This window comes from Pituophis catenifer, unplaced genomic scaffold (genome assembly GCF_029215685.1).
Source record: "Pituophis catenifer annectens isolate HBS135680 unplaced genomic scaffold, rPitCat1.0.hap2 SCAF_2, whole genome shotgun sequence".
Lineage (NCBI taxonomy): Eukaryota > Metazoa > Chordata > Lepidosauria > Squamata > Colubridae > Pituophis > Pituophis catenifer.
The window spans coordinates 25,328,191-25,353,303 of NW_027256882.1; the positions used below are offsets into that span (position 1 = coordinate 25,328,191).

Below are 25,113 nucleotides of genomic sequence, written 5' to 3' on the forward strand. Positions count from 1 at the left end.
GGGTCCTCAATTTACCTACCTTAGAAAGGATGGAAGGCTGAGTCAACCTTGAGCCTGGTGAGATTTGAACTTGCAGTAATCACTTTATTGCCATTTTTTTCTGTGGCCACACTGGCACACATTAAAAATGAAATTCTGTTGCCTGCTCTCAAAAGTGTACACATACATAACACACATATAGACATGCTATATACATACATACATATAAACCTACATCATAACATATAAGTACATATAAATATTAATCACTGTCCATCTTGAATACATAATGGAAAGAGGAAGCTTGAGAGTTCACAAGGTTGATACTGTATGGAACCAAACTGTGACTGGATCTGGATATTGTTGGGGCTGCCTCCCTCCAATTCCTAGGAAAGAAAAACCCTTGGCTCCATAGATTCAGAGAAAAAATACTTTTATTAGGAGAGAACTGAATGAAACAAGTTTCAGGCAAGATCTGAGGCACAAGCACATGAAGCAGCAAACTGAAACAAACCATAGAGCCCAGCCCTCCTGGTAACTAGGCAACCAGAGGGCAACCATTGGCCGCGAACTGTTTTGAGAAAGTCTTTGATTCAAGTGCATTGTCTCTGGCTGCTGCATACCAAAGCTAGAAGAAATAACCTTGGAGAGAGAAGCAAAGCCCAGCCAGTAGTTGCAAAGCTGCATTGAAAAATTATCCGACTCCTCCCCTCATTTCCATGGCAGCAAGCAGCAAGCTGGCTGACATTTGTTCGGCTTCTGATACCACAGAGCCTCCTCCTAGAAGGTAACAAGGAAAACAGGTCGTGAAGAGGATGTGTAGCGTCCCAGTGCTTCCTCATAGAACGGAGCCCCTGATCTTTCAGGGATTTGCTTATCTGAGTGGATTTGGCTGTTAGTAAATGTTGGGAGGTTAAAAGCAAGCAGCTGGTTTCAGAAAGGCTGTCTAGGGTTTGTTCTGCATTCTGTCTTGGTGAGATTGCCAAACCCTCACTTCCTGTAAAGGGCTTCTGCAGGAACCTGGAATTGCCTGTTTATCCTGCAGAAACCTTTGGCCATGAAAGGAATAAGATTCCCCGTTATACAATGCTGTGAAGCATCATTCGGCTTTTCTAACTCGCAATCTGTATACAAGCTGTAGCTGAACTTCTCCTTGATTTCTTCGGGGGAACCAAAATGAAGAAACAACTTTCTGATTTCCCTTCTCTTGGGACTGGGGCCTTCTCCAACTTTTTAATTCTGGGAGGCAAATCTAATCAAGCAGATGGCTAAATATATAAGTCTGGCATAAAAAAGTATTGGGGGGGGATGGGAACTGCAGTCCCAAGATGAGGAACCCAAAGGATTCCATCGCCTTCCTCTATTGTTCAACTCATACAGCAAGTCTTCCTTGGCTGGAGTTCGTCCTTCTGGTTAACAGCCAAGCATGCTAATCCCTTGTGCCACAGAGACCCAACACAACTTTTGATATCAGATTTCTTGGCTTGAGGATTCAACATATCTTAAGTCATGAGATATACTGTGTTTCCCCTAAAATAAGACCCTTATATTTTTTTGAACCCTGAAATAAGCACTTGGCCTTATTGCCATGCACTCAAAAGCCCGATTGGGCTTATTATCAGGGGATGTCTTATTTTGGGGGAAACAGGGTAGTTTGTTCTTATCCCGCGTTATCAGATGTATAAAATGAAACATTGGACTATTATGAAGAGTATTACTAAAGACAAATATTGCTTTTGTTGAGAAAGAATCTCAACAATTATACCAGCGATAGAAGGGTATCATGTAGGGCAGAGGTCTTCAAACTTGGCAGCTTTAAGACTTGTGGACTTCAACTCCCAGAATTCCCCAGCCAGCATGACTGTCTGACTGAGGAATTCTGGGAGTTTAAGTCCACAAGGTTTAAAGCTGCAAGGTTGGGGACGCTGGATGTAGGGTGTTGAATCTTCCAACACGGGTTCGAGTCTCGGTTGGTGCATGACTTCCTTCATCTGTTACCTTTCTGGGAGCTAAAGGGGTAAGCCATAACCCTGGTTTCCTGACCTAGGGAAAAGCCTCAGCACTGCTGACCTCCACTCCCTTTGCAGTTCCATCATTGTTAGTATTAAAAATCTTTCTGGAAGCTAGTATCCACAGCAAAGTCTCGTCTGGACTATTGTAACGCTCTCTACATAGGGCTCGCCTTGAGGTGCACTCGGAGGCTCCAACTGGCGCAGAGTGCGGCCGCACGGGTGGTTATGGGAGCGACGTGGAGTTCCCATGTAACACCTCTCCTGCGCGAGCTGCACTGGCTCCTGGTGGTCTTCCAAGTGCGCTTCAAGGTGCTGGTTATCACCTTTAAAGCGCTCCATGGCTTAAGACCTGGTTATCTACGGGACCGCCTGCTCCCACCAATAGCATCCCACCGGCCAGTACGCTCCCATAGAGAGGGGCTCCTCCGGGTGCCATCGGCCAAACAATGTCGACTGGTGGCCCCTAGGGGGAGAGCCTTCTCTGTGGGGGCACCTACGATCTGGAACGAGCTCCCCCCGGAGATTTGGAGGATCCCGGATCTGCGTACCTTCTGTCGCGCGCTTAAGACTTATTTTTTCATTAAGCTGGCCTGGCCTAAATCCTCTCCCCCTTTTAAATGTAAATTTTAATTTGTTTTAAATTATGGGGTATTTTAAATTCAGCCAAATTATTTAATTCGTTTTTATTTGATTTTAAATTTTTGTATTTATGTGTTTTTATCTTGTGGCGGTTCACCGCCCTGAGTCCTTCGGGACAAGGGCGGTATAGAAATTTAATAAAATAAAATAAAATAAATAAATAAAAGACAGAATCCATTTAAGAGGATGGTTCTGATGCATCAGCCTAGAAGTTCTTAGTCCATCAACTCCCAATACACCCTGCTGATAAAAGAAACTGGATTGGACGACCTACTTGGATCAATTGACTTTTAGCTAGCAGAGGCTGTGAATGTCAGCCTGTGGGAGGTGGGAAGGAGTTAGCAAGAAGGTCCACAATTTGTTTGGATTATTACTCAAATGGTCCTTGCATGGGATTTTAGACAATTATAGGTAGTCCTCAAGTTACAACAGTGGTTGTTCAAAGTTATACCACCACTGAAAAAAGTGATTTACGATCATTTTTCAAACTTATGACCGTTGCAGCTTTCCCATGGTCATATGATCAAATTTCAGGTGTTTGGCAACTGATTCATATTGACAGTTGAAATGTTGCCGGGCCTTGTGATCATCTTTTGTGACTTTCTGACAAGCAAAGCCAATATGGAAGCCAGATTCGTTTCACAACAGAGTTACTAACTTACCAAAAGCGATTCACTGTGGCAAGACAAGTCATAAAATGGGGCAAGACTCATTTAATAACTGTCTCAGCAACAGAAATTTTGACCTCAGTTGCAGGCATAGGCCAAAGCCTACCTGGATTTCTATTGAAGCACTTCTCACACGTCCCTTTATTGATATGGTTTCTCCCCTGTGTGGATCCTTTTATGCTTGGTAAGAGCAGAATTCCACCTAAAGCCCTTTCCACATTCAACACATTTATATGATTTCTCTCCTGTGTGGGTCTTTTTGTGGGAATCAAGATGACTGGTACAAGTAAAGATCTTTCCACACTCCCTGCATTGAAATGGCTTCTCTTTTGTGTGGATCCTCTTGTGGGAATTAAGACTACTGGTACAAGTAAAGGTCTTTCCACACTCCATGCATTGATATGGTCTTTCTCCTTGGTGAATCCTTTGATGGATTATAAGAGAATGATTAGAACAGAAGCTCTTTCCGCACTCCACACAACGATATGGCTTCTCTTCTCTGTGGATCATCTTATGGGTATTAAGATGACTGGTACAAGTAAAGCTCTTTCCACACTCGGTGCATTTATAAGGTCTTTCTCCTTTGTGATTCATTTGATGCATTATAAAAGACTTAGAATAACGGAAGGTCTTTTCACACTCCGTGCATTGATACGGTTTCTCTCCTTTGTGGATCCTCTTATGGGAGGCAAGATGACTACTACTGCTAAAAGCCTTTCCACACTCCATGCATTTATAAGGTTTTTCTCCTTTGTGATTCCTATGATGGATTATAAGAGAGCTATAATAAGAGAAGGTCTTTCCACATTCGTTGCATTGATATGGCTTCTCTCCTGTGTGGATCCTCTTATGGGAATTAAGACGACTGCTACAGGGAAAGGTCTTTCCACACTCCATGCATTGATACGGTTTCTCTCCTGTGTGAATCCTCTTATGGGAATTGAGACTACTACTGCAAGTAAAGCTCTTTCCACATTCCTTGCATTGATATGGCTTCTCTCCTGTGTGAATCCTTATATGGTAATTGTGACTACTAGTGCAAGTAAAGGTCTTTCCACATTCCACGCATTTATAAGGTCTTTCTCCTTTGTGATTCCTTTGATGGTTTATAAAAGAGCTATAATAAGAGAAGATCTTTCCACACTCCATGCATTGATATGGCTTCTCTCCTGTGTGGATCCTCTTATGGGAATGGAGATTACTACTATGAGTAAAGGTCTTTCCACACTCCATGCATTGATATTGTTTCCCTTTCCCCTCTTTCGAATAGATCGGTTGGCATTCCTTGTTGCAATTCTTATTCTCCTGCCCATTATAGCCTTAAAAAAGAAAAAGGAAAACTGTAGCAAGAATAGGAGAACAAACAAGCCTTTTCTTCTGAAATTTAGCTAAGGAATCAATATATTGTAGCTGCTTTGTTGGCAAACATGATGATTCCAAATTAAGATTTTAGCAAGAACCCATTTCCAAGTGTATCCCTACTGATCCTCATCTAACAGGATTGGATTACATCACAATGAATCAAAGACACAACCCTGATCTAAGCTTTGACCTGGGACAATTCCATGGTGGTACAAACTCCTGAAGTCCATTGGACACGATATCATGCTGAGTCAACATCATACCTACCAGCTCCCCAACTTCATTGGAAGTCTCATCCCCACTTGTCTGAAGAGCAGAATCTTTGAAAGCCAAGGGGAATTTCTGGATGGCAATAGCCCCCCACCCTCAATTAGGCTGAGGTCAAACTTGGTACACAAGTGGGCACATCTCAGAGAAGGGACTTTCTACTACGGACCCATCCAGTTTTGGTTATAGCAGCTCAGGGCCATCGGGGATCTAGAGATGAGATTCAGGAATAGGCAGGACCTTGCTCAAGAGAGGCCACCCCATTCCTATCTGCAGCCTATCCCTCAGTTTCTTACTTATATCTGCGGTGGCATGAAAATTTTGAATGAATATTTTATGAGCAGAAAGCATTAAAAAAAACATTTCCTCTATGTAAAAAGTGAGAGTATGCAGTTTTCAATAAATTTCTTTCTTCCATAAAGTCAGTTTGGTTAAACGCTTAAGGCACCAGGCTAGAAACTACGTCAGTGAGTATTAGTTCAGCCTTAGGGAGTCTCTCTCAGCTCAACCCATGTCACAAGCTTCTTGTTGTAGGGAAAACAGCAGGAGGAAGGAATATTAAGTTTGTCCACAGGATATAAAATGATTTCTTTAAATCACTTATTTCACTTCACCTATTTTTTAATAACATCTAAGTCCCCTTCTCGGACCCCCATGACTTTTCTAAGTTTCTGAGCAGAGATAGGGATTCTTACCCAGAGAAGCCAGATTCCTGGAATTCTCCAGCATGACTTCTGCATGAAGTGCTTTTTGGCCAGAGTCCAGTTGAGACCATTCCTCCTTGGAGAAATACACAGTCACTTCCTCAAAAGACACAACATCCTAAACAAGGAAACAGGTTTTCTTTTTAATTCAAGGAGAGAGATCCAGTAGACAAATTGGGCATCTTGTGCAGAGTTCAGAATGAGATCTCAGTGCTTTTGACTGACGACACAACTGAAGCAAATTGGATCATGTTGGAAGTAATTGGAATGCCTTTCAGTGTAGCCAATAAAAATAGTTTTCTTGGTCAATTGGTAGTTGGGTCTTAAATTCACTAGTTATCAGTGGCTCCAATTCTTCCTAGGGTGGGCAATGCCAAATACTGGCAAAACTCACCTGACACTTTTGCCCGTGGCTTACTTTATCCACTGAGGGGGAAGCTTAACCCAACTCCACACCTTCATGAGGTTGCTGGAAGAGTTTGTAACAGGATATGTCTATGGAGAGTCTCTATCACCAGGTCATTGTTGTCCCAAAGATGCTTTTCAAAAGGCAATAAAAGGGGATTTTTTTGTAATGGTATGCAAGAATGACCTGGGGAGACCCGGGGAGGAAGAGCCTCGATGCTGACAACAGTCTGATCAACTAAATCTGTGGAGCAGGAGGGGTGGAGAAAGTGTCTTCCAAAGGATCCCCTCAGAAGGGAGAGTTAGGATAAGCTAGATATGAATTTTAAATATATCAGATTCGTGTTCTTAGAAACAGCAATTTAATACATTGACCTCTAAAACAAAATGAAATCCATCCAAGATCCATGGAACTTTTGTGATCTTTCTCCTCCTTACCTGAAGTAGCGATTCAGCCAATTCTTTAGTTCCACCACAAAGAGGTGATTCTAAAATTTCCAAGGATAGCTTTCTACTCTCTGTGAGAAAGAGAAAAATGGTAGAAGCAGATTTGTTAAAGAGAGACATTCCAATCAAGAGGAGCAAAAGAATCACCTAAATGTTGAAATCTCGCATCACACAGAAAGACCTATCCTTACCTGGAGTTGTGTCCTGACATTGATCTTTGTGTAAAGTCTCCCTGAACTGCAGCTCTTGAGAAGATCTGAATGAATCCTTCCTCCCCTTGGGATACTCAGTCATAGCTTCCAAGGATTTCTGGACATGATGTGATAACAAAGAATAAGGAATTACCATACTGCATCTTTAAACCAGCAGACCCCAATGTCCATTTGTGAAACTCAAAGGAGAATGGAAGATTTGCCCCAAACACATCCTCTGGAAGAAAAATGGAACAACTGGCCTTAGGAGTTAATAATCCCAGAAAACTCTACCAAAAAGGAATTGCCAAATTCAGAGAGATTCTCTTTAGAACTGAAATGAATATATTCTCACACCTGCATCTTTTCCGACTCCTGGGCCAGGAGGAAGCCTTCGGCCAGGGCCACCGCCTGGGAACTGGTCTCCGCTCCACACTCCCGCACCCATTTCTCCATCTCTGGAGGAAGGAAAGCCAGGAACTGCTCCAGAAGCACTAAGTCCAGCATCTGAGCCTTCGTGTGTCTTTCCGGCTGCAGCCATTGACGGCAAAGGCAGTGAAGCTGACTGCAAACCTCTCGGGGACTCTTCCCCTCCTGGAACTGCACTTTTCTGAAGTGACAGCATTGAACCTCTGACCTGTTGGCTTCCTCTTCTTGGCTCTTCTGCCCAGAACTTGCCCCATTTTCCTCACAGCTCCAAGGCTGAGTAACTGGAGGGATTTTTCCAACTCCTGCATCTGGTGGGAGTTGTCTCTCCATCTTTTCTCTGGTCTCTAATCCAGCTCCAAAATGGATGGATGGATCTCCCAAGTTTTACTAATCAGAAGACATCTGGCCAAATCTTCTAAAGGCCATTCAGCCCTCTTCCCACACAAGATACTTCGGACTCCAAGGGAACCAGGAAAGATTTCCAACTTATAAATCTGAAATGGAAAAAGAAACTTCCAGAAATACAGGCTGACCAACTTAACAACTGAGCATCCACAAAAACCCAAATAAGAAGTCCTATGAACCCAACAATATCTGGAAAGAGGGAGGAAATCTTATTAGTTGGTAGACTAACGTGTGGAAAAAAATTGCTTAGTAACCTTCTGCATCAACTTCGATCAAGGACTAAAAACTTTGGATACAAGAATTTAAAACATGTTTTTGTTTTCTAATTCCTACATATTTATTCAAATAATTTTGCTGGCTTCTTGCAACTTTAAAAACAATCTTTGTATAATTCAGATCATAAATGTCTCAGGTCACAAACAGCCATTCAGATGAGTGGCTATCTAAATCGATTTTATAGGTAAATCAATCAATATTTGAACTACCAGTATAATGTTAGATAGTAAAGCCCCATTAACCTCCTGGTATATGCAGTACAAAGCAGTGAGCCATGTACATATCTGTACATTGGGGAAACAAAACAACCACTTCATAAACTCATGGCACAAAGTCCATGAAAGAGAGGTGACAATAGAAAGAATGGAGGAAAAGATAGAACAGACAAACCAACAAACGAAGCAAGAAGATGAGAAGGAGATGATAAAGATAATAATGACTGATGAAATTAACCAAGGGAAAAGTACTTTAAGAAATTTAAAAATAGAATTGAATAATCGGGAAGATACTTTTGTAAGGAAGATAGGTGTTTCAGTTGATAATCTGGAGACCTGGCATCTTTGGAGGATAGAGATGGGAAAAATATTCAGACTGAATGGTGAAGACATAGATGCTGATAAAGAAAAAGATCCAAGAGAGGAGTATGGGAGGCAAGCCAAAAAATGAATAAGAATTGAAGTATTAAAACAGGCAAGAGATGATGGGGTTTTTTTTCAATGATAGCCTGATTAAAAACTGAAATAGAGGTAGAAATAAGAATACACACCTTTATATAAAGCAATAGTTAGATGGGAAGATTGGAGGTTGAAAGATGATATTATTAGGTATGTTTAAATAATACTTGAATGGCGTATTATGACTTTGAACAACCAAATAACGAAGGACTATGTCTTACTATAAACATGTCTGTTAACACTAGGATTAGTAATGGTGGCCTGACTAGAAGTTAGAATAGAGATAGAAGTAAGAAATAGGGGGAATATTAGCAGATATAATTTTCATATAATAGAATATAAATAGTAATTAGATAGATTAGTGGTTGAAAGATGGAATTACTATGTATGCTTAATAATATCAGTGGCATTAAAATGGAACATTGAAATATTGAATAATTAACTCTAAAACAATCATGTAGATCAATACTAGGATTATATAAGTGTGACTATTGTAACAACTATTATTATTATTCTTTTATTCATTAAACATGAAACTGAGTCAACTGAACATTTAAGAATGTATCATAAATACCACTGACTGATGCTAATGGCTGATACAGGTTGCTGCCAGCATCCTACGTATCAACCAAGTACGTATCAACCAAGTACCTTCTTAAAATATACGATGTTCCAAGTAGCGCAGTCCTTTCCGCTGGTGTTATTGCAGGAAGCTGCAATTTCTTGATGTGGTTTGTAAAATTCTTGGACATGGTACCAAGTGCCCTGATGACAATGGGTATCTCTGTTACATGTTTCATCCATAGCTGTGTAGTTTCAATGGCCAGGTCATGATATTTCATGATTTTTTTCCAGTTCTTTTTCTTCAACTCTGGTGTCTCCTGGTACAGCGATATCAATAAATGGTACGCTTTGGCCCACAACAACTGTGGGCCAAAGCGTGTTGTGTTCCAAATGACGATCTGTCTGTATTAGAAAGTCCCACAAAATCTTCACCATTTAAGTTTCAACAACTTTTTCCACTTTATGTTTCCATGACTTTTCGGATACAGTTAGGGCATATTTTTTACATAATGACTAGTGGATTAATTTAGCAACTCGATCATTTCTAGTCCACTGGTCATTATGTAAAAAATACATAATGTATGTCCTACCTGTATCCGAAAAGTCATGGGAACATAAAGTGGGAAAAGTTGTTGAAACTGAAATGGCTGGGCCATTGAGATGGCTACCTGTGGCTGGGCCTGAATGACTATGGTGCGGTCCCTATGTGTTGTGGTCCACTAGCAGCCTGCGGAGCTGGCAGTGGAGTCGGACAGTGAGGAGGCTGGGAAGGACAATGGGCCAGTCCTGGAGCCAGGGAAAGGCCCAGACGAAGGCTGTATCGGAGGCAGAGATGGGGCCAGGGCCATCTGGGAGTGATGCGCGGACTCTGGAGCCTCCAGAGGCGGACAGCAGAGAGGCAGAGGAACAGGAGGAGCCTGTTCCTAGTGCATGCATGTGAAGAGCTGCCAGAAGGCAAGAGCATCTAAAGCAAAAAGGACCCTTATAGCCCCTCCCGTAAGGCTTAAAAGAGCAGCAACGTTGCTACATTTGTTTCTTGTAGGCACTTTGTGGGGCTTTGCCAAGAAAAGCCTTTGGCAGGATGCCAAAGAAGAGAAAGGTTTGTGATAAGGCCAAAGGACTTTTTCTGAAGGACTTGATTTGGAATTAATTTGGACTAAGCTGAGAATGAAGTAATTCTCAGATGTTCTAATAAAACATGTTTGTTTAGGACTGATTGTGTCTGGTAATAACTACTTGGGCCTAGGTCACAACACTATGGTTATGGCATTGCTAGTCTTCAGATCAGTAGTGGCTTAGCCACCATGAACCAACCCAGGCACCTACCATCACCAATGATGAGAAGAAATCAACAAAATTCTATACCAGATTGATGGTTGCCCGGGTCAACAAGGACCAGATCAACAAGGATCGCATCAGATGCTATGGCTCCTGGACATCTGTTGAAAAATGGGCTACAGGGCTCAGTTGCTACTGCTGGGGACCAGGGCGTGCAACTGTAAAGTGACTGGGACAAAAGCTCAAAACTTGGACAACCAAAGAAAGTGGAGAAATTATTATTATGATTATGGCTGTTTATATCAAAATGAACTATTCCCAGAGGCCACACTGTTCATGTAATGATATTGATGTATATTTAAAAATAAAAATTCAATGAAACTTTTAAAAAAATGCATGGCACAACATAGGAGAACGAACTCATCAGGACAAGATTCAGCAGTCCATCTGTAAGGTCTTTCTTTTCCAAATCTTCACAAGAAAGCAGGACTCTTGAAACTGAAGTTGTTCCAAAAGGAGCTTGTATTGAAAGGTTGGGGAATAGCCAAGAAGTCTAGGCAAAAACTAAATCTTCCCACTTAAAAAACAGCAATTTAAAGCAGTGCAATCAAAACTCCTCCCACAGTACAGCAATGCAGGAAACACACTCACAGCAGAGCAATGCAGGAAACAGAAACAGAAACTTCATAGAGAGATCCCTCCAATCTTCTCCCCTCCCACCAGAATGCCAGTGTCCCAATAGAAATATATGGGATCTGACAATATCTACACTCAAAAGACAAAGCCAAATCTTTTGGAGACATGAAGTACACATTCATGTCTACAGAGGACTGGACAGAGGACTGTTGGTTTGAAAGAGGGTTCAAAGTAAAGTGAATAATGTGAATAATATAATAATGTGAATAATGTGAATGGTATAAAGTCAGCTATATGAACACTGGAGGACCCTCTTTATTCACATTATTATAAGAAAGAAAAGTGCTTGTTTAGAAATTACACTAAGTCAGCAAAATTCCATTCTTGGCAACATATATCTTTTGAGGGGCCTATCTGTCAAAGATGCAAGGACCATATATAATATATATCTTCTGAGGAAGATATCTGTCAAGGATGCAGAGACATCCATCTGAAACAAAAAGTTACTTATTAATCCAAGGCCAGCCATGGAGCTATGCATCAGTGATTACAGAAGAGGAGGATGTTTAGCTAAAATTACCTCATGTACTATAAATTAAGGCAGGAATTTATTAATTAAAAAGTGTCAATTATCATGTAACGGATGTATGTTAACCATATATGGAAAACTGCTGTGCCAGCAAAGTCCTATGTCTTGGATATGTATAAAAGCAGTTGTATCAGAGCTCTTCCTTTGTTCAGAATTGCAGATACAAATCTGGTTCTGAAACTGCGCAATAAAAACTGTCTCTGGCTGACCAAGGAATGTTGTTTGGTCCCATCATTCCACAACAAAAGAGGCCATCTATGTCATAATTGAACAGCCCTTTCTCAATAGAAGGGGAGGGATATGACATCCTCTATCTGCAGTTTACAACACAGTTCTTTCAACAGTTTCAAAATGACCAGCTTGTCTGCAAAGAGTATAAATCCCTCCATTCAGAGCTGAAGAAGCTTTTTGGATGAGAAGCGAAATGTCTTCAGAGAAAAACCAGAAAGTCCAGTTGCCTCTTGAAAAAGCACCTTTGGGACAGCCATGACTGAGAATCTCCAGATTCTTGGTGCAAACCACTATGGGTCACCCGAGAAATCACAATCCACAAACCACCATTCAATGCAAAGAGAATAATACACGAATCAACAAACCACTTACGGTTTAACATCTCCTGGAAAGAGGTTTTTCACTTTTCGCCTAATTCTAAATGGCTCCGACCTTTTTGGCGGTCCCGATTTTCCTCCTGGAGGAAACGCAGCGGGACCGTAGCTTTTGATTTCTTCCCTGCCTCGCCCGTGCATGCATCCACAGGGGCGGCAGGGGAACATGGGACAAGGGGCTCCCCACTTTCCAGGACTCCGAATCTGATGAAGTTTTGCGTGTCTCCACGCACGGTCCAGCCCGTGGAAGAAAAAGTCCCTCCCTCCACTTACTCAATTCCGGAGTCAGGTCTTGATCTCCCTCCGTGCAAGGCTTCCTTGCAGCCTCTTGGACTGCTGGAAAGGCTCAGCCGAAGGATCGTAGCGAGGGAGGAGCGTGGGAGTGGGAGGCGCAGAATCGGGCACTGTAGAAAGGGCGGGCACGCTTTCACTCTCCTCTGCAAAATACGCCGCGAGCATCTCGGACCTGGTGAAAGAGCGCATGCTCAGTTTCCTCCTGAAGCGGCTGAGGGCCGCTGTGCCTTTCTAACGGCAACCTGGGGAGCCCCCTGGTGGATCCAGCACGCAACGCCAGATGGACCCTACTAGGGCGAAGGGCAGATTGTCGTGTTCCATGCTGGCCTGGGATGATGGGCATTGGAGTAGAAGGAAAGGCTCCCTCTGACATTGCCTGTCTGCAGCAGGCAGCAATTTCTAGGCTTTCCTGTTTTTTAACGTCTAAGAACGATCTGTGATCTTGTAAATATTGAGAAAATCTCTGTGGAGGCTGAAAAGGAACAGGAGCCTCTCTTTGAAGCCTAGGTTGTTGTGTCACGTTGTGTCATGTGGTTGTTGGCAAACTCAGCCCTGAAATGAGGGAAGCTAAGAGGGCTGACAGAGACACAGGATAGGAAGTGAAGAGTTAGTACAATTAAGATTTGCATTGATATTTTATTTCCATTATTTCAGCTGCCTTTTCAAATTCATGCCTCTGGGCAGCTAACAGTGGTTCAAAACAGCAAGTTGCTGCAGCAAAAATGAGAAGAATCCAGAAGAAATGATCTCGCTTCAAAAAGGGGCATCAAAAGGAAACAAGTTCCAAAATGGAGACAAAGCTCAAACTCATGGAAGTTTTAGAAATTTTACCTCAAAACAAGGTGCCATGATGGAGAGATGAATGGTGTTTCATAGGTGACTGGAGGAAAGGTGGAATTACAAAATGAAGGAAGGCAAATCTTGAGAAGTACACATAAAGCTCAAATTCCATGAGGTAAAAAAGAAAAATGGCTTCGTTTTGGTTTTTCAGTAGGGAAGACAGCTCAGGAAATATGAGGAACCATAAATGAGCACTATTTGAATAAATAGCTTTAAACTTGCCTGAGTCTCTGAAAACCCGAAGCATTCATCTCCCTCCAATCCTTCCAAAAATTTTCCTCTATTTTTAGTTTTTAATTTACTAGAATTTAGAACTGTCTCATGAATAACCATACAAGTGATACTTAATTTTATTTACATCAAAAACTAATTTTATTCAAATCTAATTAAAATCCAATTAAGTTCAATTAAATCTAATTTATTTAAATTGAATTTAGAGATTTCCTAATTATTCTCATGTCTTAGAAAGGCAAAATAGCAATAGCACTTATATACCGATTCATAGTGCTTTACAGCACTCCATAAACAGTTTACAGAGTCACCATATTGCTCCATACAATCTGGATCCCCATTTTCCCCACCTCAGAAGAATGGAAGGTTGAATCAACCTTGGGCCGGTCAGAATCCAACTCCTGGCAGTCAGCAGAATTAGCTTGCTATACTGCATTCTAACCACTGCACCACCATGGCTCTAATGCTTCTAAAAATGTATTTGAACATGGATTTCACTTCTTATTCTGTTTTTTTGGGGAGTGGAATTTGTCATCCTGAAACTCTTTTCACATGATACATTGATATATGTGATTTGGTTCTATTTTTGTTGCTTGAATTATGTTGAATTCCCAGACAAATAGTACTCAACTTTCAACAGTTTGTCTAGTAAATTTGCAATGGCAGTGAAAAAAGTTACTTATTACCATTTTTCACACTTATGACCGTTGAAGCATGGTCACATGATTTACATGTGGATGCTTGACAACTGACTCACATTTATGAAAGTTGCAGTGTCCCAGAGTCACATGATCACCTTTTGCAACCTTCTGACAAGCAAAGCCAATGGGAAAGCCAGTTTCAGTTAACAACCACATTACTAATATAACAATTGCTGTGATTTACTTAATAAATGTGGCAAGAAGAATCGTACAATTTGGTGAAGTGTCACTTAACAAATTTCTCAGCAACATAAATTCTGGGCTCAATTGTGGTTGTAAGTTGTGGACCACCTGTAATCCTTGGTTAAGGAATGGAATTTGGATCAGAACTTCCATCACTAAGTGATGTCATAAAGCATGGCATCACATAAGCAAAGCCAAAAGTTGGTAAGGCGCCAGTGCTTACCAAAAGTTGGTAAGGCGCCAGAGGAAACTCCAGAGAAGATTTAAAGACAGACCAGTGTCTGTAAGAGTAAAAATATTGTTGTATAGTACTACAGTGTACATTGCTGCACAATGAGAGCTTATGCACCGGAGACAAATTTCTTGTGTGGACAATCACCCCTGGCCAATAAAGAAGTCCATTTTCATTCTAGTGTTCAAAAGACAAGCAGGGATGGAAAGGTAGAACACACAGAAAAAGAGCTAGGTCCAGACACTTGGCTGAACACCAGAACAGAAATACTGAGGCATCAACAAGAGGTATTAGTCTCTAATAAAGTGGGGTGGGTGGGTGGGTTGGGGAGTTAACCTAAAGAATAGTTGAAGAATAATGTGATAATTGTGTTTTATATTTCGGAATATTTGAAACAATATAATGAAAAAAAATCAGGAATACTTCTATATGCACAAAAGGCCTTTGATTATTTGAACCTGACAAAAATCACAAGCAGGATTAGGGATCCACCTTAATGGTTCTGGTTTGCACTAGAAAGGCAATTTATGCATGCATATCTAAAGTCTACAATTTATTTGGATTATTATTCAAATGTTCCTTGCATGGAATTTTAGACAATTATAGGTAATCCTCAATTTACAACAGTTCATTTAGTGATTGTTCAAAGTCACAGCAGCACTGAAAAAAGTGACTTATGACCATTTTTCAAACTTATGACTGTTGAAGCATCCCCATGGTCATGTGATCAAATTTCAGATGCTTGGCAACTGACTCATATTTATGACAGTTGAAGTGTTCCCGGGCCATGTGATCACCTTTTGTGACTTTCTGACAAGCAAAGCCAATAGGGAAGCCAGATTCATTTCACAACAGTTACTAACTAACCAACAGCGACTCACTGTGGCAAAAAAAAGTCATAAAATGGAGCAAAACCCAGTTAATAACTGTCTCACTTAGCAACAGAAATTTTAGCCTCATTTGCAGTCATACGCCGAGGGCCACCTGGATTTCTGTTGAATCACTTCTCACACTTCCCTTTACTGATAAGGCTTCTCCCCTGTATGGATCCTTTTATGTGTGGTAAGAGCATATTTCCTACTAAAGCTCTTTCCACACTCCATGCATTGATATGGCTTCTCTCCTGTGTGGATCCTCTTGTGGGAATTCAGATGACTGCTACTAGTAAAGGCCTTTCCACATTCCTTGCATTGATATGGTCTTTCTCCTGTATGGATCATTTTGTGGTAGGTAAGAGCCGAATTCCACGTAAAGCCCTTTCCACATTCCAGACATTTATATGGCTTCTCTCCTGAGTGGATCTTTTTGTGGGAATCAAGATATCTGCTGCAACTAAAGTTCTTTCCACACTCCATGCATTGATATGGCTTCTCCTCTGAATGGATAGTTTTATGGTGAATCAGAGCTCTTTTCCTACTAAAGCTCTTTCCACACTCCACACATTGATATGGCTTCTCTCCAGTGTGGGTCTTCTTGTGGGAATTAAGACTACTGGTACAACTAAACGTCTTTCCACACTCCCTGCATTGATATGGTTTCTCTTTTGTGTGGATCCTCTTGTGGTAATCAAGATTACTGGTAAAAGTAAAGGTCTTTCCACACTCCTTACATTGATATGGTTTCTCTCCTGTGTGGATCCTCTTGTGAGAATTGAGACTACTACTGCTAGTAAAGGTCTTTCCACACTCCATGCATTTATAAGGTCTTTCTCCTTTGTGATTTCTATGATGGATTATAAATGAGCTATAATAAGAGAAGGTCTTTCCACATTTGTTGCATTGATATGGCTTCTCTCCTGTGTGGATCCTCTTATGGGAATTAAGACGACTGCTACAGGGAAAGGTCTTTCCACACTCCATGCAGTGATATGGTTTCTCTCCTGTGTGAATCCTCTTATGGGAATTGAGACTACTACTGCAAGTAAAGCTCTTTCCACATTCCTTGCATTGATATGGCTTCTCTCCTGTGTGGATCCTCTTGTGAGAATTGAGACTGCTACTGCAAGTAAAGGTCTTTCCACATTCCACGCATTTATAAGGTCTTTCTCCTTTGTGATTCCTTTGATGGTTTATAAAAGAGCTATAATAAGAGAAGATCTTCCCACACTCCATGCATTGATATGGCTTCTCTCCTGTGTGGATCCTCTTATGGGAATGGAGATTACTACTATGAGTAAAGGCCTTTCCATGCTCCATGCACTGATATTGTTTTCCTTTCCCCTCTTTCGAATAGATCGGTTGGCATTCCTTGTTGCAATTCTTATTCTCCTGCCCATTATAGCCTTAAAAAAGAACAAAGAAAACTGTAGCAAGAATAGGAGAACAATAAAGCCTTTTCTTCTGAAATTAAGCTAAAGAACCATCAATATATTTTAGCTGCTTTGTTGGCAAACATGATGATTCCAAAGTAAGATTTTAACAAGAACCCATTTCCAAGTGTATCCCTACTGATCCTCATCTAACAGGATTGGATTACATCACAATGAATCAAAGACACAACCCTGATCTAAGCTTTGACCTGGGACAATTCCATGGTGGCACAAACTCCTGAAGTCCATTGGATACGGTATCATGCTGGGTCAACAACATACCTACCAGCTCCCCAACTTTATTGGAAGTCTCATCCCCACTCGGTCTTGGAAGGGTTGAGTCGGAGCCTGTTTCTTCCCATCCAGGCCCGCATGGCCTCCAGGCACCGGGACATCACTTCAAGGGCATCGTTGGGGTGGCCTGGGGTGGAGATGTACAGCTGAGTGTCATCAACGTACTGATGGAACTCCACCCCAAAGCCACGGATGATCTCACCCAGCGGCTTTACATAAATGTTGAACAGAAGGGGCAAGAGGACCGACCCTTGCAACACCCCACAAGCAAGGTGCCTCAGGGTCGACCGCTGCCCCTGTCAACACAGATTGCGACCGGTCAGAGAGGTAGGAGGAGAACCACTGCAAAACGGTGCCCCCCACCCCCAACCCCTCCAACCGGTGCAACATGATACCATGGTCGATGGTATCAAAAGCCACTGAGAGATCTAACAGGACCAGGATAGAGGAGCAACCCCTATCCCGAGCCCTCCAGAGATCATCCACCAGTGCGACCAATGCCGTTTCCGTGCTGTGCCCAGGCCTGAAGCCGGACTAGAGCGGATCTAGATAGACAGCTTCATCCAGGTACCGTGGAAGCTGCCGCGCCACCACACTCTCAACAACCTTCGCAATAAAACAAAGGTTGGAGACTGGATGATAGTTAGCCAAAACAGCCAGACCCAGAGCAGAAAGCATTAAAAAAAAAACATTTCCTCTATGTAAAAAGTGAGAGTATGCAGTTTTCAATAAATTTCTTTCTTCCATAAAGTCAGTTTGGTCAAACGCTTAAGGCACCAGGCTAGAAACTAGGTCAGTGAGTCCTAGTTCAGCCTTAGGGATGAATGCTGCCTGGGTGACTTTGGGCCAGTCTCTCTCAGCTCAACCCATGTCACAAGGTTCTTGTTGTAGGGAAAACAGCAGGAGGAAGGAATATTAAGTTTGTCCACTGCCTTTATTATTTACAAAAAATAAAGGCAGGATATAAATAAATGATTTCTTTAAATCACTTATTTCACTTAACCTATTTTTTAATAACATCTAAGTCCCCTTCTCGGACCCCATGACTTTTCTAAGTTTCTGAGCAGAGATAGGGATGCTTACCCAGAGAAGCCAGATTCCTGGAATTCTCCAGCATGACTTCTCCATGGAGCGCTTTTTGGTCAGAGTCCAGTTGAGACCATTCCTCCTTGGAGAAATACACGGCCACTTCCTCAAAAGACACAACATCCTAAACAAGGAAACAGGTTTTCCTTTTAGCAGATAATCCCAATTCAAGGAGTGAGATCCAGTGAACAAATTGGGCATCTTGTGCAGAGTTCAGAATGAGATCTCAGTACTTTTGACTGATCGCACAACTGAAGCGCATTGAATCATGTTGGAAGTATTTGGAATGCCTTTCAGTGTAGCCAATAAAAATAGTTTTCTTGGTCAATTGGTAGTTGGGTCTTAAATTCACTAGTTATCAGTGGCTCCAATTCTTCCTAGAGTGGGCAATGCCAAATACTGGCAAAACTCACCTGACACTTTTGCCCGTGGCTTACTTTATCCACTGAGGGGGAAGCTTAACCCAACTCCACACCTTCATGAGGTTGCTGGAAGAGTTTGTAACAGGATATGTCTATGGAGATTCTCTATCACCAGGTCATTGTTGTCCCAAAGATGCTTTTCAAAAGGCAATAAAAGGGGATTTTTTTGTAATGGTATGCAAGAATGACCTGGGGAGACCCAGGGAGGAAGAGCCTAGATGCTGACAACAGTCTGATCAACTAAAGGGGTGGAGAAATGTCTTCCAAAGGATCCCCTCAGAAGGGAGAGTTAGGGTAAGCTAGATATGAATTTTGAATATAATATCAGATTCGTGTTCTTAGAAACAGCAATTTAATACATTGACCTCTAAAACAAAATGAAATCCATCCAAGATCCATGGAACTTTTGTGATCTTTCTCCTCCTTACCTGAAGTAGCGATTCAGCCAATTCTTTAGTTCCACCACAAAGAGGTGATTCTAAAATTTCCAAGGATAGCTTTCTACTCTCTATGAGAAAGATAAAAAGGGTGGAAGCAGATTTGTTAAACAGAGAGATTCCGATAAGAGCAGCAGAAGAATCAGATAAATGTTGAAATCTCGCATCACACAGAAAGACCTATCCTTACCTGGAGTTGTGTCCTGACATTGATCTTTGTGCAAGGTCTCCCTGAACTGCAGCTCTTGAGAAGATCTGAATGAAACGTTCCTCCCCTTGGGATACTCAGTCATAGCTTCCAAGGATTTCTGGACATGATGTGATATGAGAAACAAAGAAAGAGCACTAAGGAATTATCATACTGCACCTTTAAACTAGCAGACCCCCAATGTCCATTTGCCAAACTCGAAAGAGAATGGAATACTTGCCCCAAACACATCCTCTGGAAGAAAAATAGAACAGCTGGCCTTTGGTATTAATAATTCCAGAAAATGCTACCAAAAAGGAATTGCCAAATTCAGAGAGATTCTCTTTAGAGCTGAAATGATTATATTATCACACCTGCATCTTTTCCGACTCCTGGGCCAGGAGGAAGCCTTCGGCCAGGGCCACCGCCTGGGAACTGGTTTGTGCTCCACACTCCCGCACCCATTTCTCCATCTCTGGAGGAAGGAAAGCCAGGAACTGCTCCAGGAGCACTAAGTCCAGCATCTGAGCCTTTGTGTGTCTTTCCGGCTGCAGCCATTGATGGCAAAGGTGGTGAAGCTGACTGCAAACATCTCGGGGACTCTTCCCCTCCTGGAACTGCACTTTTCTGAAGTGACAGCATTGAGCCTCTGAACTGTTGGCTTCCTCTTCTTGGCTCTTCTGCCCAGAACTTGCCCCATTTTCCCCACAGCTCCAAGGCTGAGTAACTGGAGGGCCTTTTCCAATTCCCGGATCTGCTGGGAGTCCCTCCATCATTTCTCTGGTATTCTAATCCAGCTCCAAAATGGATGGATGGATCTCCCAAGTTTTACTAATCAGAAAATGTCTGGCCAAATCTCCTAAAGGCCATTCAGCCCTCTTCCCACACAAGATACTTCGGACTCCAAGGGAACCAGGAAAGATTTCCAAGTTATATATCTGAAATGGAAAACAATAGAAACTTCCAGAAATACAGGCTGATCAACTTAACAACTGAACATCCACAAAAACCCAAATAAGAAATTCTTATGAACCCAACAATACCAGGGAGGAGGGAGGAAAACTTACTAGTTGGTAGACTAACATATCTGCGTGTGAACAACCGCTACCTGAGAAATCACAATCAACAAACCACCGTTCAATGTAAGGGGAATAATACCCGAATCAACAAAGTAGCTATGGCTTAACATGATGTTTTGATTCAGGTTTCTCCTGGAAAAAGGTTTTTCACTTTTCGCCTAATTCTAAATGGCTCCGACCTTTTTGGCGGTCCCGATTTTCCTCCTGGAGGAAACGCAGCGGGACCGTAGCTTCTGATCTTTTCCCTGCCTCGCCCCTGCATGCATACACAGGGGCGGCAGGGGAACATGGGACAAGGGGCTCCCCACTTTCCAGGACTCCGAACTTGATGAAGTTTTGCGTGTCTCCACGCACGGTCCAGCCCGTGGAAGAAAAAGTCCCTCCCTCCACTTACTCAACTCCGGAGTCAGGTCTTGATCTCCCTCCGTGCAAGGCTTCCTTGCAGCCTCTTGGACTCCTGGAAAGGCTCAGCCGAAGGATCGTAGCGAGGGAGGGGCGGGGAGCGGAGCAGAATCGGGCACTGTAAAAAGGGCGGACGCGCTTTCACCCTTCTCTGCAAAATGCCCCATGAATCTCGGACCTGGTGAAAGAGCGCATGCTCAGTTTCCTCCTGAAGCGGGTGAGGGCCGCTGTGCCTTTCTAACGGCTACCTGGGGAGCCCCCTGGTGGATCCAGCACGCAACGCCAGATGGACCCTACTAGGGCGAAGGGCAGATTGTCATGTTCCATGCTGGCCTGGGATGATGGGCATTGGCGTAGAAGGAGAGGCTCCCTCTGAGATTGCTTGACTGCAGCAGGCAGCAATTTCTAGGCTTTCCTGTTTTTTAATGTGCAAGAGCGATCTGTGATGTTGTAAATATTGAGAAAATCTCTGTGGAGGCTGAAAAAGGAACAGGAGCCTCTCTTTGAAGCCCAGGTTGTGTCATGTGGTTGTTGGTAAAGTCAGCTCTGAAGTGAGGGAAGATAAGAGGACTGACAGAGTCACAGATTGGAAAATGAAGACTTAGGACAGGGGTATCAAACTCAAGGCACATGGGCCTGCGATGAACTCAGTTCCGGCCCTTGTGGCCATCCTGGAACCTGTAAAGAGCAGCCTGTGACATCCTGGCATGTGTGCATGCTCACAGAAGGCACTGGGTGCGCACACACTCAGCCCCAGTTCTCCATGCAGGGCAACAAAAGTAGTCTGTGGGACTATGATAAAAACAATAGTTCAGATCTTCCAACTTTGCGTGATCTTTTTTTTCGTGAGAAGTTGGAAGGTGTGAACTACTTTTTTTACTGTAGTCCCACAGACTACTTTTGTTGACTTGACGCAGCGGTGGCGAATGGAGCTGGAAATCAGGTTAGTGAAGGGATGTGGTTGCCCTGGGAGTGGGGAGATGATGGTTTGGCATGGGTGGCCTGGCTGAAGGGCCCTCAGGTAAGCCAGTCGGGGTCACCACCTGCCTTGCTTCATCTTCCACGACCACCACCTCATTTTATTCATCTACGTTCTTTGCTGCTTCTTGCTCGCCGCCATAACGGAGCAGGAGGCCAAACAACACACTGGTGCGGTGGCCAGAAAGCAAGGGGTGGGGTGGGGTGGGGTGGAGGATGAAGCAAGATGGTGCGGGGCTGCCCCCCACGCCCTGCACCAGTTTCCCTGAGTGCCCCGTAATCAGGCCATCAACATCCTGACAACTGCCTTGTCTTGCAGCAGCTACAGCAGCCCCATCCAGGGCAAAATGCATCGCTCAGCTTCTTGCTCCATTGCTGCAGTGAGTAAGGACAAACGGGCTGACAGCAACGTGGGGTCCTGGACGGAGTTTCTAGAGCCTCCGCTGTGAGGCTAGGCAGTTGTCAGGATGTTGATGGCCTGGCTGTGAGTCCTCAGGTAAGCCAGTGCATGAGGCAGCTCTGCCTTGCTTCGTCTCCCCCTCACCTTATTTTGTCTTCCACCCACCCACCGCCTTGCTTTGTGGCCACCGCACCAGAGTGTCACTCATCCTCTTCAGTTATGGTGGTGAGCAAGAAGTGACAATGAAGACGAACGAAGTAAGGAGATGGAGGATGGAGGATGAAGCAGTGCCAGCCGCTGTGGAGAGCATGGCTTGTGCCACCGCCATGAGTTGGGGTGAGAGAGCGAGGGAATGATCTGATCAAAACTGTGTGTGTTTGTATGTCTATGTCTGAGAGAGAGCTGCTTTTGGTGCAGCTCAGTTTTCCATCCCACTCCCGCCAGGCTGGTCTGCTCTGATTGAGGGAATTGTCTTCTGTCTTCCCCATGCCACGAACGGGGATTGACCATCCAAGCTCTGCCACTGTCAAAGTAAATGCACAGACACTGCAATGGACAGACAAAAAGAGCAGCTTTTGTCTGAAGGAGGAGGAAGAGTGGGGAGATGAAGGAGGGAAAGCAGCTGAGTGAGAAGCGCCCTGCCGGCCAGGCACTGAAGTGCCACCATTGTCGCCGCAGAAAGATAAAGATGTCAAGAGAGTGATCTGATCCAACCTCTGTTTGTGTTTGTGTGTGTGTGAGAGAGAGGGGGGGGGGAGGAAGAAGGGAGAGGGAGAGAGATCCAATCCAAACCTTGGAGAAGGCAGAAGGCAATTACCTCCCCACACACACAGACCAGACCAACCTGTCAGGGGTGGGGTGGGAAACTGAGTGGCACCAAAAGCAGCTGAAGGCACACCAGCTGTAGCTGCCCTGCCTCACCTCATCCCATGAGACGAGACTCCCACTCTCCCCAAACCAGAGACCCCTAGATTCCCTCCCCAATCCTGCCCAGCCCCAACAGACACCACCCACAGGAGCAAGGTCACGCTGGCCCCACCCTGGGGCCTCACCGTCGGCCACGACCACCCCGCCCCTCCCGCCCCCAAGCCAGCCCCTGGAGGACAACCACAATGCTGATCCAGCCCTCAATGAAATCGAGTTTGACACCCCTGGCTCAGGACAATTAAGATTTGTATTGATGTTTTATTTCCATTATTTCAGCTGCCTTCTCAAATTCATGCCTGTGAGCAGCTAACAGCAGTTCAAAACAGCAAGTGGCTGAAGCAAAAATGGAAAGAATCCAGAAGAAACTATCTTGTTTCAAAAAGGACCATCAAAAGGAAACAAGTTTCAAAATGGAGAGAAAGCTCAAAATCATGGAAGTTTTAGAAATTTTACCTCAAAACGAGGCGCCATGATGGAGAGATGAATGGGAAATTGGTGTCTCATAGGTGACTGGAGGAAAAGTGGAATTACAAAGTGCAGGAAGGCAAAGTACACGTAAAGTTCAAATTCCATGAGGCAAAAAAGAAAAATGGCTGAAAACCTGAAGGATTTCTCTCCCTCCAAATCCTTCCAAAATTTCTATTTTTAATTTTTAATTCACTAGAAAGAATTTAAAAATGTCTCATGGACAACCAAACCAGTTATATTTAATTTTATTTATATCGAAAATTAATTTTATTCCATTCAACCATAATTAAAATCCAGTTAACTTCAATTAAATCCAATTTATTTAAATTGAATTTAGAGATTTCCTTATTATCATGTCATAGAAAGGCAAAATAGCAATAGCTATAGCACTTTTAACTTATATACCATAGTGCTTTACAACACTCTATAAACCATTTACAGAATCGGTGTATTGCCCCCAAGAATCTAGGTCCCCATTTTACGAGTTTCAGAAGAATGGAATGTTCAATCAACCTTCCGGTCACAATCCAACTCCTGGCAGTCAGCAGAAATAGCTTGCAATACTGCATTCTAACCACTGTACCACCATGGCTCTAATGCTTCAAAAAGTGTCTTTGAACATGGATTTCACTTCTCATTCTGGTTTCTGTTGTGAGAGGAATTCATCATTCTGAAATTCTTTTCACATGATATGTTGTTATATATGTGATCTTTGTTGCAATATTTTCAGGATCAGACTCAATAAAATTAGTGAGAGTTAAAGGTTTAAATATACTTCCTTTTATTTACAATAGGCATTCTATATTCACTGAATATTCACAGATAGAAGCAGGGAAAAGGGTGTAGGTGGCTCCTTATATATACAATGGGTGGAGCTATAAGTGGGAGTGGTGAATTATGAATACATTAAGAAGTGAAGAATAAGTTAACCCCTGATACCCCATTCATATACTATTTACACATTAGAGAATAAGGCATTTACATCTGACAAATCCCCCTCTAAATGCCGATTCGTTATACAACACCAATTACATTCTGATTCAGGACAATACAAGACATACAATTTAGATGTTAAATATTTGTGTTGCTTAGAAGGTAAAGGCTTTGTCAATATGTCAGCTAATTGTTCTGAAGTATCACAATGCACTGCTTTAATAAATCCATCCTGAGATAATTGCCTCACATGTTTAAATTTTATATCTATATGCCTGGACCTTTGTCCAATGGCATCAGATCTAGATATTTCAATGGCCGCTTTATTGTCTTCATGCATAACAAAAGGCAAAGCAGGTTTTTTCCAAACATCTGAAATTAAATCATTAAACCATACAAGGTTATTTGCAGCTTTGGATAAACAAACATATTCCGCTTCTGTCGTTGAAGTGGCTACTAGTTCTTGTTTACCAGTATACCAGTAAACTGGACAGTCATTTAAGAGAAAAATATAACCAGATGTACTTTTTCTGCATGATGTGTCTCCAGCCCAGTCCGCATCTGCATAACATGCAAGCTTT

At 42.8% G+C, this 25,113-nt stretch overlaps 1 pseudogene; it reads right to left on the reverse strand.

The window, feature by feature from the left end:
• LOC139311928 (zinc finger protein 208-like) overlaps positions 1-25,113 on the reverse strand; it is a 55,846-nt pseudogene that overhangs the window by 13,421 nt on the left and 17,312 nt on the right.